Source organism: Ranitomeya imitator, chromosome 1 (assembly GCF_032444005.1).
Source record: "Ranitomeya imitator isolate aRanImi1 chromosome 1, aRanImi1.pri, whole genome shotgun sequence".
Lineage (NCBI taxonomy): Eukaryota > Metazoa > Chordata > Amphibia > Anura > Dendrobatidae > Ranitomeya > Ranitomeya imitator.
The window spans coordinates 756,176,554-756,188,355 of record NC_091282.1 but is presented as its reverse complement, the minus strand read 5'-3'; the positions used below and the strand labels follow the sequence as shown (position 1 = coordinate 756,188,355).

Below are 11,802 nucleotides of genomic sequence, written 5' to 3'. Positions count from 1 at the left end.
TTGACCTTTCAGAATTTTTTGAAATTACAAACTTACAAGATATTTTCGTCCCTGGATGTCCTAGGAGGTATATATAGCCATCATCTTTCCTATTATGATTTTACCTTTCGATATAGAGGAAATACGGCATTTACAGCATCTATTGCACCGTTATTAAGTAAGATTCTAATGGCCCTACGGTGATGTGAGTGAATGCGATTGATATTGAGGGTTTTTTCTGTCAACACACTTATCTCATTCTGAAGACGTGTTACAGATTGTACATAATACATAATGTGCATACAATCCTCCTAACCCTACCACCATAGGCTCTCACTAAGCCAGGATCGCTCAGGTGTTCGATGACACCAGCGGAAATACAAGTGTTTCCTCGGAAGTTACTGAATTATTCATATAGCTTGAAAAATTATCTAGTCAGGAACATCGCCCCTGGTGGGATCACAATATGCTCAAAATATATCTGGAAAGACAAATGATGCCCTGCGGTCTGCGGATAAAGAAAATCCCTACATACATTTTTTCTGATGATTTTTCTGTCAAATGGAATGGTATTGTATCTCACTGTTCATTTAAATTAATGGAACCTATTTTTCCTATGAGGAAACTAGATTGCAAGATTTGAAAAAGGGAATGGACAAGGTAAACAAGAGTCTAATGAAGTTTATTGGTACATCTGAATTGGAGAAATTAGCCAAAAAAAAGGGCAGATTATTTAAAAGGGCTGAAGGACAATTTAATCAAAATTAAAAAGTCTAAATTCAACAGGGACACGGCAGACTATGCTTCTTATGCTTCAAAAGGTCCAGGTGTTCTCTTGGTTTCCTGATCACACCATGACTGGGAAACTGCACCTGTGAAGTCAAATTGCTGTCAGATTGCCGTGGATCTATCAAGGTATGCACATTGTGTTTAGTGTCGCTGTCTCTGTGCTTGTTCTCAGTGGGTGGATGATCACCTATGACCACTTGTGACTAGAATTCCTGGTAACCTCAAAGACACTACCACTGCTCTCAATGTGTTTGATCAGTTCGAATGGGAGGATGAGCTTTGGTTCATTACATGTGATGTTGTTAATCTATATTCTATCATTCCCCATCATTTAGCGATTACTTCAATAGAATATCATCTGGTCAATTATATCAATTATTAATTGCATCTCAAACAGTTTATTATTATGGCCCTTCAATATTTGTTGCATCATAATTTCTTTATGTTTGACTCTAGATTTTTTCTACAGGTGTTAGGTGCCCCGATGGGCTCAAGATTCTCACCATCACTTGCCATCATTTATATATCCTGGTAGGAGTATGTGTACATATTTTCAATCTGCGCTCACCATCTCGACTACGTATAGTTCGCAATCCAATGCCATAAACAATATTATACTCAAGTACTTGCCTGTCACGAATCAGAATGACATCTTACGCAACGTTATTGACAAAGGAATTAAGTGCATTGCCAGGAGGGGACTCACCCTCCGCAACATGCTGTCTATAGTATCTTCAGCTCTATTTCCAAATGCTTACTGTTAAGGGTTTCCACAAGTGTGAAGGCAACAGGTGCAATGTATTCCCCTAAGCAATGGACAAAGCAAAATCCTTTCTGATATCCCCCACATCTAATCACAATATTACCATTTTTATAAACTGTAATGCAAAATATATTGTTTACTGTATTAGGGGTTTATGTTGTCAGATCAGTTATATTGGTTGCACAATCTGAAAACTTAAGAAAATAATTACAGAGCACATCTATAATATAACGCTGGGAGCGTCACTCTGTCCGAAGCCTTTATAGACTGCGGAAGCGCAAGCGCCGGCGCAGTCTTGGCTCCACAGAGTGACGCTCCCAGGAGATCGTGGTATGCGTAAACACTAGTGTTGAGCGATACCGTCCGATACTTGAAAGTATCGGTATCGGATAGTATCGGCCGATACCCGAAAAATATCGGATATCGCCGATACCGATATCCGATACCAATACAAGTCAATGGGACATCAAGTATCGGAAGGTATTCTCATGGTTCCCAGGGTCTGAAGGAGAGGAAACTCTCCTTCAGGCCCTGGGATCCATAGGGAGGTGTAAAATAAAGAATAAAAATAAAAAATATTGATATATTTACCTCTCCGGCGGCCCCTGAACTCAGCGCGGGTAACCGGCAGGCTTCTTTGTTCAAAATCAGCGCTTTTAGGACCTGAGAAACACGTCCCGGCTTCTGATTGGTCGCGGGCAGCCCATGTGACCGCCATGCGACCAATCACAAGCCGCGACGTCACCGCAAGCTATTAGCGCGCTCATTTTTAAAAATGAGCGCGTTAATGGCTTTGAAAGACATAGCGGCTTGTGATTGGTCGCGCCACGCGACCAATCACAAGCCGCTATGTCTTTCAAAGCCATTAACGCGCTCATTTTTAAAAATGAGCGCGTCAATAGCTTGCGGTGACGTCGCGGCTTGTGATTGGTCGCGGCCACGCGACCAATCACAAGCCGCTATGTCTTTCAAAGCCATTAACGCGCTCATTTTTAAAAATGAGCGCGTCAATAGCTTGCGGTGACGTCGCGGCTTGTGATTGGTCGCGGCCGCGACCAATCACTACCCGCTACATCTGTGAAAGCCATTAACGCGCTCATTTTTAAAAATGAGCGCGTTAATAGCTTGCGGTGACGTCGCGGCTTGTGATTGGTCGCGGCCGCGACCAATCACAACCCGCTACGTCTGTGAAAGCCATTAACGCGCTCATTTTTAAAAATGAGCGCGTTAATAGCTTGCGGTGACGTCGCGGCTTGTGATTGGTCGTGGCCGCGACCAATCACAAGCCGCTACGTCTTTGAAAGTCATTAACGCGCTCATTTTTCAAAAATGAGCGCGCTAATAGCTTGCGGTGACGTCGCGGCTTGTGATTGGTCGCGTGGCGGTCACATGGGCGGCCCGCGACCAATCAGAAGCCGGGACGTGTTTCTCAGGTCCTAAAAGCGCTGATTTTGAACAACGAAGCCTGCCGGTTACCCGCGGACTCACCAGGGGCCGCCGGAGAGGTAAATATATCAATATTTTTTATTTTAATTCTTTATTTTACACATCTCTATGTATCCGATACCGATACCCGATACCACAAAAGTATCGGATCTCGGTATCGGAATTCCGATACCGCAAGTATCGGCCGATACCCGATACTTGCGGTATCGGAATGCTCAACACTAGTAAACACTGAACGCACATCGCGATCTCCAACGGAGGGGCAGGGACGCGCCAGGAGGGTAAGTATGAGCTATATTAACCTGTCCCCCGTTCCAGCACTGCGTGCGGCTCCATCTCCCGGGTCCTCTGCCTGTGACGTTCACAGTTCAGAGGGCGCGATGACGCGCTTAATGCGCGCCGCCCTCTGACTGAACAGTCACAGCCAGAGGACCCGGAACACGGAGCGGACGCAGTGCTGGATCAGGGCCAGGTGAATATAGCAAGTGTCGGGGCCTGAGCTAGCGGCGACTCCGGCACCTGACCCCCACAGCGCGCCAGTGTCCCCGCCTGCTCAGGCCCCCCAGCACTCGGCGCCCAGCGACGATAGGTATGTTATTTTTTTTTTATATATCGCAGCAGCATACGGGGCATATAATACCATGGAGCATGTTATGGGGGCCATAAAACTTTATGGAGCAGTGTACGGGGCATATAATACCATGGAGCATGTTATGGGGGCCATAAACCTTTATGGAGCAGTGTACGGCGCATATATTATGGAGCATCTTATCGGGGCCATAAACCTTTATGGAGCAGTGTACGGGGCATATACTATGGAGCATCTTATGGGGGCCATAAACCTTTATGGAGCAGTGTATGGGGCATATGGATGGGAGCAGCAAATTACAGAACGATGGCGCAGGATGGGAGCACATGACAGAACGGGGGCGCAGGATGGGAGCAGCACATGACAGAACGGGGGCGCAGGATGGGAGCAGCACATGACAGAATAGGGCAGCACATGACAGAACGGGGGTGCAGGATGGCAGCAGCACATGGCAGAATGGGGGAGCCGGATGGGAGCAACACATGACAGTATGGAGGCGCAGGATGGGTGCAGCACATGTCAGAATGGAGGCGCAGGATGGGTGCAGCACATGTCAGAATGGAGGCACAGGATGGGAGCAGCGCATGTCAGAATGGGGGCGCAGGATGGGAGCAGCACATGTCAGAATGGGGGCGCAGGATGGGAGCAGCGCATGTCAGAATGGGGGCGCAGGATGGGAGCAGCACATGACAGAATGGGGGCGCAGGATGGGTGCAGCACATGACAGGATGGGGGCGCAGGATGGAGCAGCTCATGACAGGATGGAGACGCAGGATGGAGCAGCACATGACTGGATGGGGACACAGGATGGAGCAGCACATGACAGGATGGGGATGCAGGATGGAGCAGCACGACAGGATGGGGGCGCAGGATGGAGCAGCACATGACAGGATGGGGACACAGGATGGAGCAGCACATGACAGGATAGGGACGCAGGATGGAGTAGCACATGACAGGATGGGGCGCAGGATGGAGCAGCACATGACAGGATGGGGACGCAGGATGGAGTAGCACATGACAGGATGGAGACCATATACCAATATAAATGCTCGCCACCCGGGCGTAGAACGGGTTCAATAGCTAGTATCCAATATAAATTCCAATAACAGTACTTATTCTGGGGCAACTAAACATATTGTGTGCACTCAAAAAGGGGACCTTACTTTGCGTTTCTCGGATTCGAAAAAGTTTAATTCCCTAGACGGGTTGGGAACTGGTAAAAAAAACTCATGTTGAGGGTAGCATTTTGTATACTATGTTTGGATACTAAGTATCCCAATGAAATGAATTTAAAAAATGAACTGTTTTACATTTACTGATGGCTTATAACATGTTAACTCGTCTGTTGGTATGTGATCACCTGTTGTGTGTATACTCAATAATTGCTTTGGTTTGCGATTGGATTTTGTCCTCTATTTTTACCTGCTTTAGTTTACTTGCTGACATCCTATGAGTAAGGGCTCCTACACTGCCAGAAACACCTTATTAAATCTTACTAGCTATTGAACCCATTCTACGCCCGAGTGGCGAGCATTTATATTGGTATATGGTCTCCATCCTGGTATGTGCTGCTCCATCCTGCGCCCCCATCCTGTCATGTGCTGCACCCATCCTGCGTCCCCATCCTGTCATGTGCTGCACCCATCCTGCATCCCCATCCTGTCATGTGCTGCACCCATCCTGCGTCCCCATCCTGTCATGTGCTGCACCCATCCTGCGTCCCCATCCTGTCATGTGCTGCACCCATCCTGCGTCCCCATCCTGTCATATGCTGCACCCATCCTGCGTCCCCATCCTGTCATGTGCTGCACCCATCCTGCGTCCCCATCCTGTCATGTGCTGCACCCATCCTGCGTCCCCGTTCTGTCATGTGCTGCTCCCATCCTGCGCCACCGTTCTTTAATTTGCTGCTCCCATCCATATGCCCCATATGCTGCTCCATAAAGGTTTATGGCCCCCATAAAATGCTCCATAGTATATGCCCCGTACACTGCTCCATAAGGGTTGATGGCCCCCATAAGATGCTCCATAGTATATGCCCCAGTACACTGCTCCATAAAGGTTTATGGCCCCCATAAGATGCTCCATAGTGTATGCCCCGTACGCTGTTCCATAAAGGTTTATGGCCCCCATAAGATGCTCCATGGTATATGCCCCCATACACTGCTCCATTATGGTTTATGGCCCCATAAGATGCTCCATAGTATATGCCCCATACACTGCTCCTTTATGGTTTATGGCCCCCATAAGATGCTCCATAGTGTATGCCCCGTACGCTGTTCCATAAAGGTTTATGGCCCCCATAAGATGCTCCATGGTATATGCCCCCGTACACTGCTCCATTATGGTTTATGGCCCCATAAGATGCTCCATTGTATATGCCCCCGTACACTGCTCCATTATGGTTTATGGCCCCCATAAGATGCTCCATAGTGTATGCCCCGTACGCTGTTCCATAAAGGTTTATGGCCCCCATAAGATGCTCCATAGTGTATGCCCCGTACGCTGTTCCATAAAGGTTTATGGCCCCCATAAGATGCTCAATACTATATGCCCCCGTACACTGCTCCATTATGGTTTATGGCCCCATAAGATGCTCCATACTCTATGCCCCCGTACACTGCTCCATTATGGTTTATGGCCCCATAAGATGCTCCATACTCTATTCCCCCGTACACTGCTCCATTATGGTTGATGGCCCCCTTAACATGCTCCATTCTATATGCCCCCGTACACTGCTCCATTATGGTTGATGGCCCCCTTAACATGCTCCATTCTATATGCCCCGTACACTGCTCCATTATGGTTGATGGCCCCCTTAACATGCTCCTTTCTATATGCCCCCGTACACTGCTCCATTATGGTTGATGGCCCCCTTAACATGCTCCTTTCTATATGCCCCCGTACACTGCTCCATTATGGTTGATGGCCCCCTTAACATGCTCCTTTCTATATGCCCCCGTACACTGCTCCATTATGGTTGATGGCCCCCTTAACATGCTCCATTCTATATGCCCCCGTATGCTGCTGCAATATAAAAAAAAAAAAAAAAAAAAAAACATACTCACCTATCGTCGCTGGGCGCCAAGTGCTGGGGGGCCTGAGCAGGCGGGGACACCGGCGCGCTGTGGGGGTCAGGTGCCGGTATCGCCGCCAGCTCAGGCCCCCCAGCACTTACTATATTCACCTGTCCCCCGTTCCACCGCTGTGCGCATTAAGTGCGTCATCGCACCCTCTGAACTGAAGGTCACAGGCCGAGGACCGGGAAGATGGCGGCGCGCAACGGTGGAACGGAGGACAGGTGAATATAGCCGATAATCACCCTCCTGGCGGTCCCTGCTTCTCTGTTGGAGATCGCGGTGTGCGTTCAGTGTTAACGCATACCGCGATCTCCCGGGAGCGTCATTCTGTGAGGCCCAGACTGCGCCCGGCGCTTGCGCTAACTATAAAGGCTTCGGACAGAGTGACGCTCCAAGCGTTATATTATAGATTCTTTCTGATCTCTGGTCTCTATGTAGCACAGGTTAAGAAGCAGCAGCATAAAGGACATAAAGGACATTATACACCAGTACTGTGCCATGTAGCTGTGAATCCAGCACTAGAAAGGAATAGATAGTCACTAGAAATCATCATCAACATGGGTCTCAGAATTGTTCTTTGCATCCGACTTTTAATTTGCTAGTCTTTTATCCTCTCTCCATTGACTTCAAAAGGCAGCTGTAATCTGGAGACTTTACTCCGGACTTTCCCCCGCAGTGAAGTTTTTTATATATATAAAGCAATAATGGCTTTAATTACTATATTATGAAAAATAGTATCATTTTTATCTTATTTAGAATAATTGCTGCACTTAAAGCAAATCAAATGGACATGGAGCAATATATTAGAAATGAATCATTATTGACACAGTTGCAATAGCCTGGGTGATTTTTATTCATAACACCCACAAGCCAACTTATCTCTTGATTTAATATTTGCCATTATGAAGGGCTTAGTGGCTCATGTGATCTTTCCAGCAGAGGAAAATAATTTGTACTTGAAGAATACAGTCACATCGGATGACTTATGCAATATCTGAAAGCAAATGTGGGGGCAAACAATGCTTAAATATTTAAATGTCTGGAGATTGACACATTGATATTAAAACTGTTCATGGTGTAATTTCCTTTTCTGCTCTTTGGTGAGTGTGTGTGGAGCCCAGGACATGTTCTGCAGGATTATATGGGGAGAGTAAACAAGAAAAACATTCCAGATTCAGCTCATGTTTATAAAGGTGACCTGCCAGTTTACAATTGTCTAAAATTGGAGGTATATGGATATGATGGTCTGAAATGTGTTGACTTTTAAATTTGCACAAAGTGTGGAAATACAGTTTATGTTTGCTTTGATAGGTAAAATGAGGGAGAAGAGGAAGGAAAGGAAATGGAAGGAAGGGAAAGGAGAAGGAGGGAGGGAAAGAGAGAAGATGAAAGGAAGAAAAGGAAAGGCGAGAAAAGACAAAAAAGGTAAGGATGGAATGGAAAGGAAAGGAGGAAGGGAGAGGAAGAAAGGAAGGAAGAAAATGAGAGGAGTGGAATGGAGAGGAAATGAGAGAAAAGGCAAGGAAATTAAGGAAGGAATGGAGAGATAAGGAGGGGAGAGGAGAAGAAAGGAGAGAAGAGGAAAGAGGAGATAAGATGAAAGGAGAGGAAAGGAAAGGAAAAGAGAAGAAAGGAGAGGAGAGGAAAGGATAAGAAAGGAGAACAAATGAGAATAAGAATAGGGATTAAATGAGAAAATGAAAGGAAAGGAGAGGAAAGGAGAAAAGAGGCAAGGAAAGAAAGGAGAGGTGAGGAGGGGAGAGGAGAAGAAAGGAGAGAAGAGGAAAGGGAAGGAGAGGAAAGGAAAATAGTAGAAAAGAGAGGAGAGGAAAAGATAATAAAGGAGAACAAATGAAAGGAAGAAGGGGAAGGAAATGAATGAAATGAAAAATGGAAGTAAAGGGGAAGAAAGAAAAGAAGAAAACTAAAGGATAGGAAAAGAGAGGGAAAGAAGAAAGGGAGAAAAGGGAAAGGAGAGGAGAGGGAAGAAATAAAAATGAGAGGAAAGGAGAACAAAGGAATGGAGAGGAAGAAGAGGACAGAAAGGAAGTAAATAAAATGAAAAAGAGGAAAGGAAGAATAGGAAAGGAGAGTAAAGTAAAAAAGATGAGGAAATGGGAAAAGAAAGAAAGGTTGAGGAAGGTAATGAAGGAAAGTAAATGAGAAGAAAGGAAAGTGTCAGGGGTCGAGTTCCCGCCTCTGCACAGGGAGAATCTCGAACCATCTCCGCTGCAGTCTCCCATTCTTCTCCAGCCCCAGTGGAGCCTGCTCAGCAGAGACGTCGGTCCCAGCATCTGGCACAGCCTGATACTGTGCGGATGGTTACTGCTGGCTTTCCAGGCTCAGCCATTGTAGCCAGTACTGGTCAGTGGTGAGCAGACATCTCTGGGACTAAGTCCTGCTTTTCCCCTTCTGAGCATGCCCGGGGTAAGACCTCTCATTGGAGGTCCGGTGTCACTTGCTCAGGTGCTGCTGCAGCTCCCATTGGTCCTCTAGGAAGGTCCTGAAGTTGCTGCAGCTATAAAAGGTTTGCATGGCCGCATGGCCATGCACTAGTATCAGCTTATGTTATGAGCTTTAGCTACTCAGTGGTCTTGTCTGCTTGTGGTCAGGGTCCGGCTGAAATAAGCCACTAGAATACCGGCACCTCCGGTGAGGAGTTTGTATGGTGAATTCAGGGCTGGCGTAAAGCCATTAGAATTCCGGCTCCACCATAGAGGAGGTGTTTGTGTGCTTGCTACTCCCTGACCACTGATTGCTTTTGCTCTGTTAGGCAGCTGTGTTCCCCTGTGACGCTAACAGGGCACAGCGTTTTCCCTTCTGTTCGACTCTGTGAAGTAGCAGAGTTCGCTTCTACCGCCATATTGTGCCACCATTTGCTAGCAGCAGGTTGGTCTCCTGCCCGTTGAACCCTGGGCTGCGAATGCACCAATAATAGTATCTAAATCCACTCGGTGCATTCCGCCAGCCGTAACAGAAAGAAAGGAAGAAAAGAAGAGGAGGAGGAAGAATGAGAGGGGGGAATGAAAGGAGAGGAAAGAAGGAAAGGAAAGGAGGGAAAAGACAGGAGGGGAAGGGAAGGAAGGAAAAAAGAAGAGGAAAGAAAAAAAAGGTGAGGATGAAAAGGATAGGAAGGAAAGAAAAGAAGAGGATGGAAAGGAAAGTCAAAAAGGTAGGAAGGATGGAAAATAAAGAATAAGAAAAAGAAATAATGAACAAAACAGTGAATGAAAGAGAAAGAATGTAAGAAAAAATAAGTTGAAAGAGGGGAAGAAAGAAAGAAAATGAAAAATAATAAGGAATAAAAAGGAAAAAATAAAGATGTTCTGCTAGATATAGAAAACAGCTAGGCAGACAGATATGAGAATGATAGACAGACAGATATAGGTAGACAGATTTAGATCACTGTATATACAGTATGTTTAATCCATAGTATGTAGACCTCGCAAGCACAGTAACTATCCTTTACCTGTAAAGTTCTGGAAGGGACGATCACTAAGGCGACTGCGACTGTTTACAGCACTCAGGCTGGCGGGATCCGTCTGACCTCAGGCTCCTCATTTGCCGTCTTTGCTCCTTGCATACTAAGTTATTCTGCTGGGATCTTCCTGAAAGTGATGAATTGTAGCTAAATTGTTATTCCTCTTCCAGTCCGACTCATTGGAAAGGCCATTTAACAATAATAAAAAACTTGATAAAAATGACTTTTAGATAAAAGCGTCTGTGGCTGGAAATGTCAATGTATCAGCAATTGCGCTCCGTGCTTTAAATACTTATACCTGGCATTCTCTGTCATTGTACGCTGGCTTTCAGAAAAAAACACAAATCTGCCTTCTGGTTCCAAAATGAAAGCCCCATTCAATAGAATAGTTTTATTAATAAGTCGTTACAGGACTTTAGATTGAGTCAGAATAGGAGGGGATTAAAGTTAACCTGCCACCAGCAGAGTGACAAACTACAGATTTCCGTCCTTAACTTTCCACAAATGTTAGTAAAAATTCTAATTTATCCCAACATGAATACAGTACAGTAGCTTAACATGAGAGCAAACACTCGGTAGGCTGCAATTCACATCCAGCATAAACATCTCCCGACAGAATATCACTAAATCACTTTTTTTTTTAATAGGTTTGCATCACAAAATCTAAATTATTGACTAGGTTTTGTCAACTAGGGCAAACAGGCATTGTATTTGTCCCTCTTGCCTAATGATTGGACAAAAGCCCCTTTATTGTCTTGGGAATGCAGCTCTATAGGCTTGAGTTTGGGATATGCTTTTACCGCAAAAGGTAAAAGCAACAGGACTTACCCTGAATTCTCCAAGGATCCTATAGAAGGTACATGGACTTCTTTCTATGGGGTGCATGAGGACCCATCATTTTCTGTCTACAGCTCTGATGCCTCACATACCAGAACTGCTATCTGGAAGAAATACAGTGTTACATTGTCATAGAATGAAGAAGAATATGAGTCCTAAATATATATTCTGATCTGCTTACCATCGAAGATCAAAGGATCAGGCCTGTTAAAATACAATATGTCCTATGATAGGCAATGAGCAGTGAACAATACAATTAAAACTTACTGTATCTCCTTTCTTTAGAAAGGCTAGGATTTTTAATAAGAGGTAAATTGCAAGGTCACTTGTTTTTACAAGCACTTTGCAACTTCACCCATTTAAGAAAATCAGACATTCATTATCCTCCTCTCCTGTGACTACCTTGTTCACCATCTTAATGAGAACTGGAAATATATGTAGACTTTTACCCTTCTAAATTTTACAAACTCATCTCTGGCTGTTTGCCAACTCGCTGCAGCAGAAATCCCCTTCCTCACAGCCCTTTGTAGTTTTACCCATTTAGCAAGATATATTTTTATTTATTTATTTTATTTATATTATGGCTATATCCCACTTTCTTCTACAGTCACAACTGGAAATGTATTAAGACTTTTCTTCTTTAAGATTTTTGCAAATTAATCTCTGGCCATAAAGCAACTGACCACAGCAGAAGCTCTCCCCCATATCTCTATCTAAACTTTAAGATTAACTTTTTAATTAGTCTTTTCCTCAATTTTCTGTGAGGTGAACATGAAGAAATCCAGGTGAAACTAATATTTTCATTCCCTAATATTGCTACGAGACTGTTCCAACAAAA

General features: G+C 45.1%; 1 long non-coding RNA gene across 1 annotated transcript; it reads right to left on the bottom strand.

Annotated features, from left to right (window-relative positions):
* Positions 1-664: 664 nt before the first annotated feature.
* Positions 665-11,075, bottom strand: LOC138658088 (uncharacterized). Its single transcript, XR_011317331.1, has 3 exons — positions 10,956-11,075; positions 10,116-10,254; positions 665-851 (listed from the first exon to the last, which is right to left on the bottom strand). It is a non-coding gene; the product is annotated as an uncharacterized lncRNA (long non-coding RNA).
* Positions 11,076-11,802: the final 727 nt, after the last annotated feature.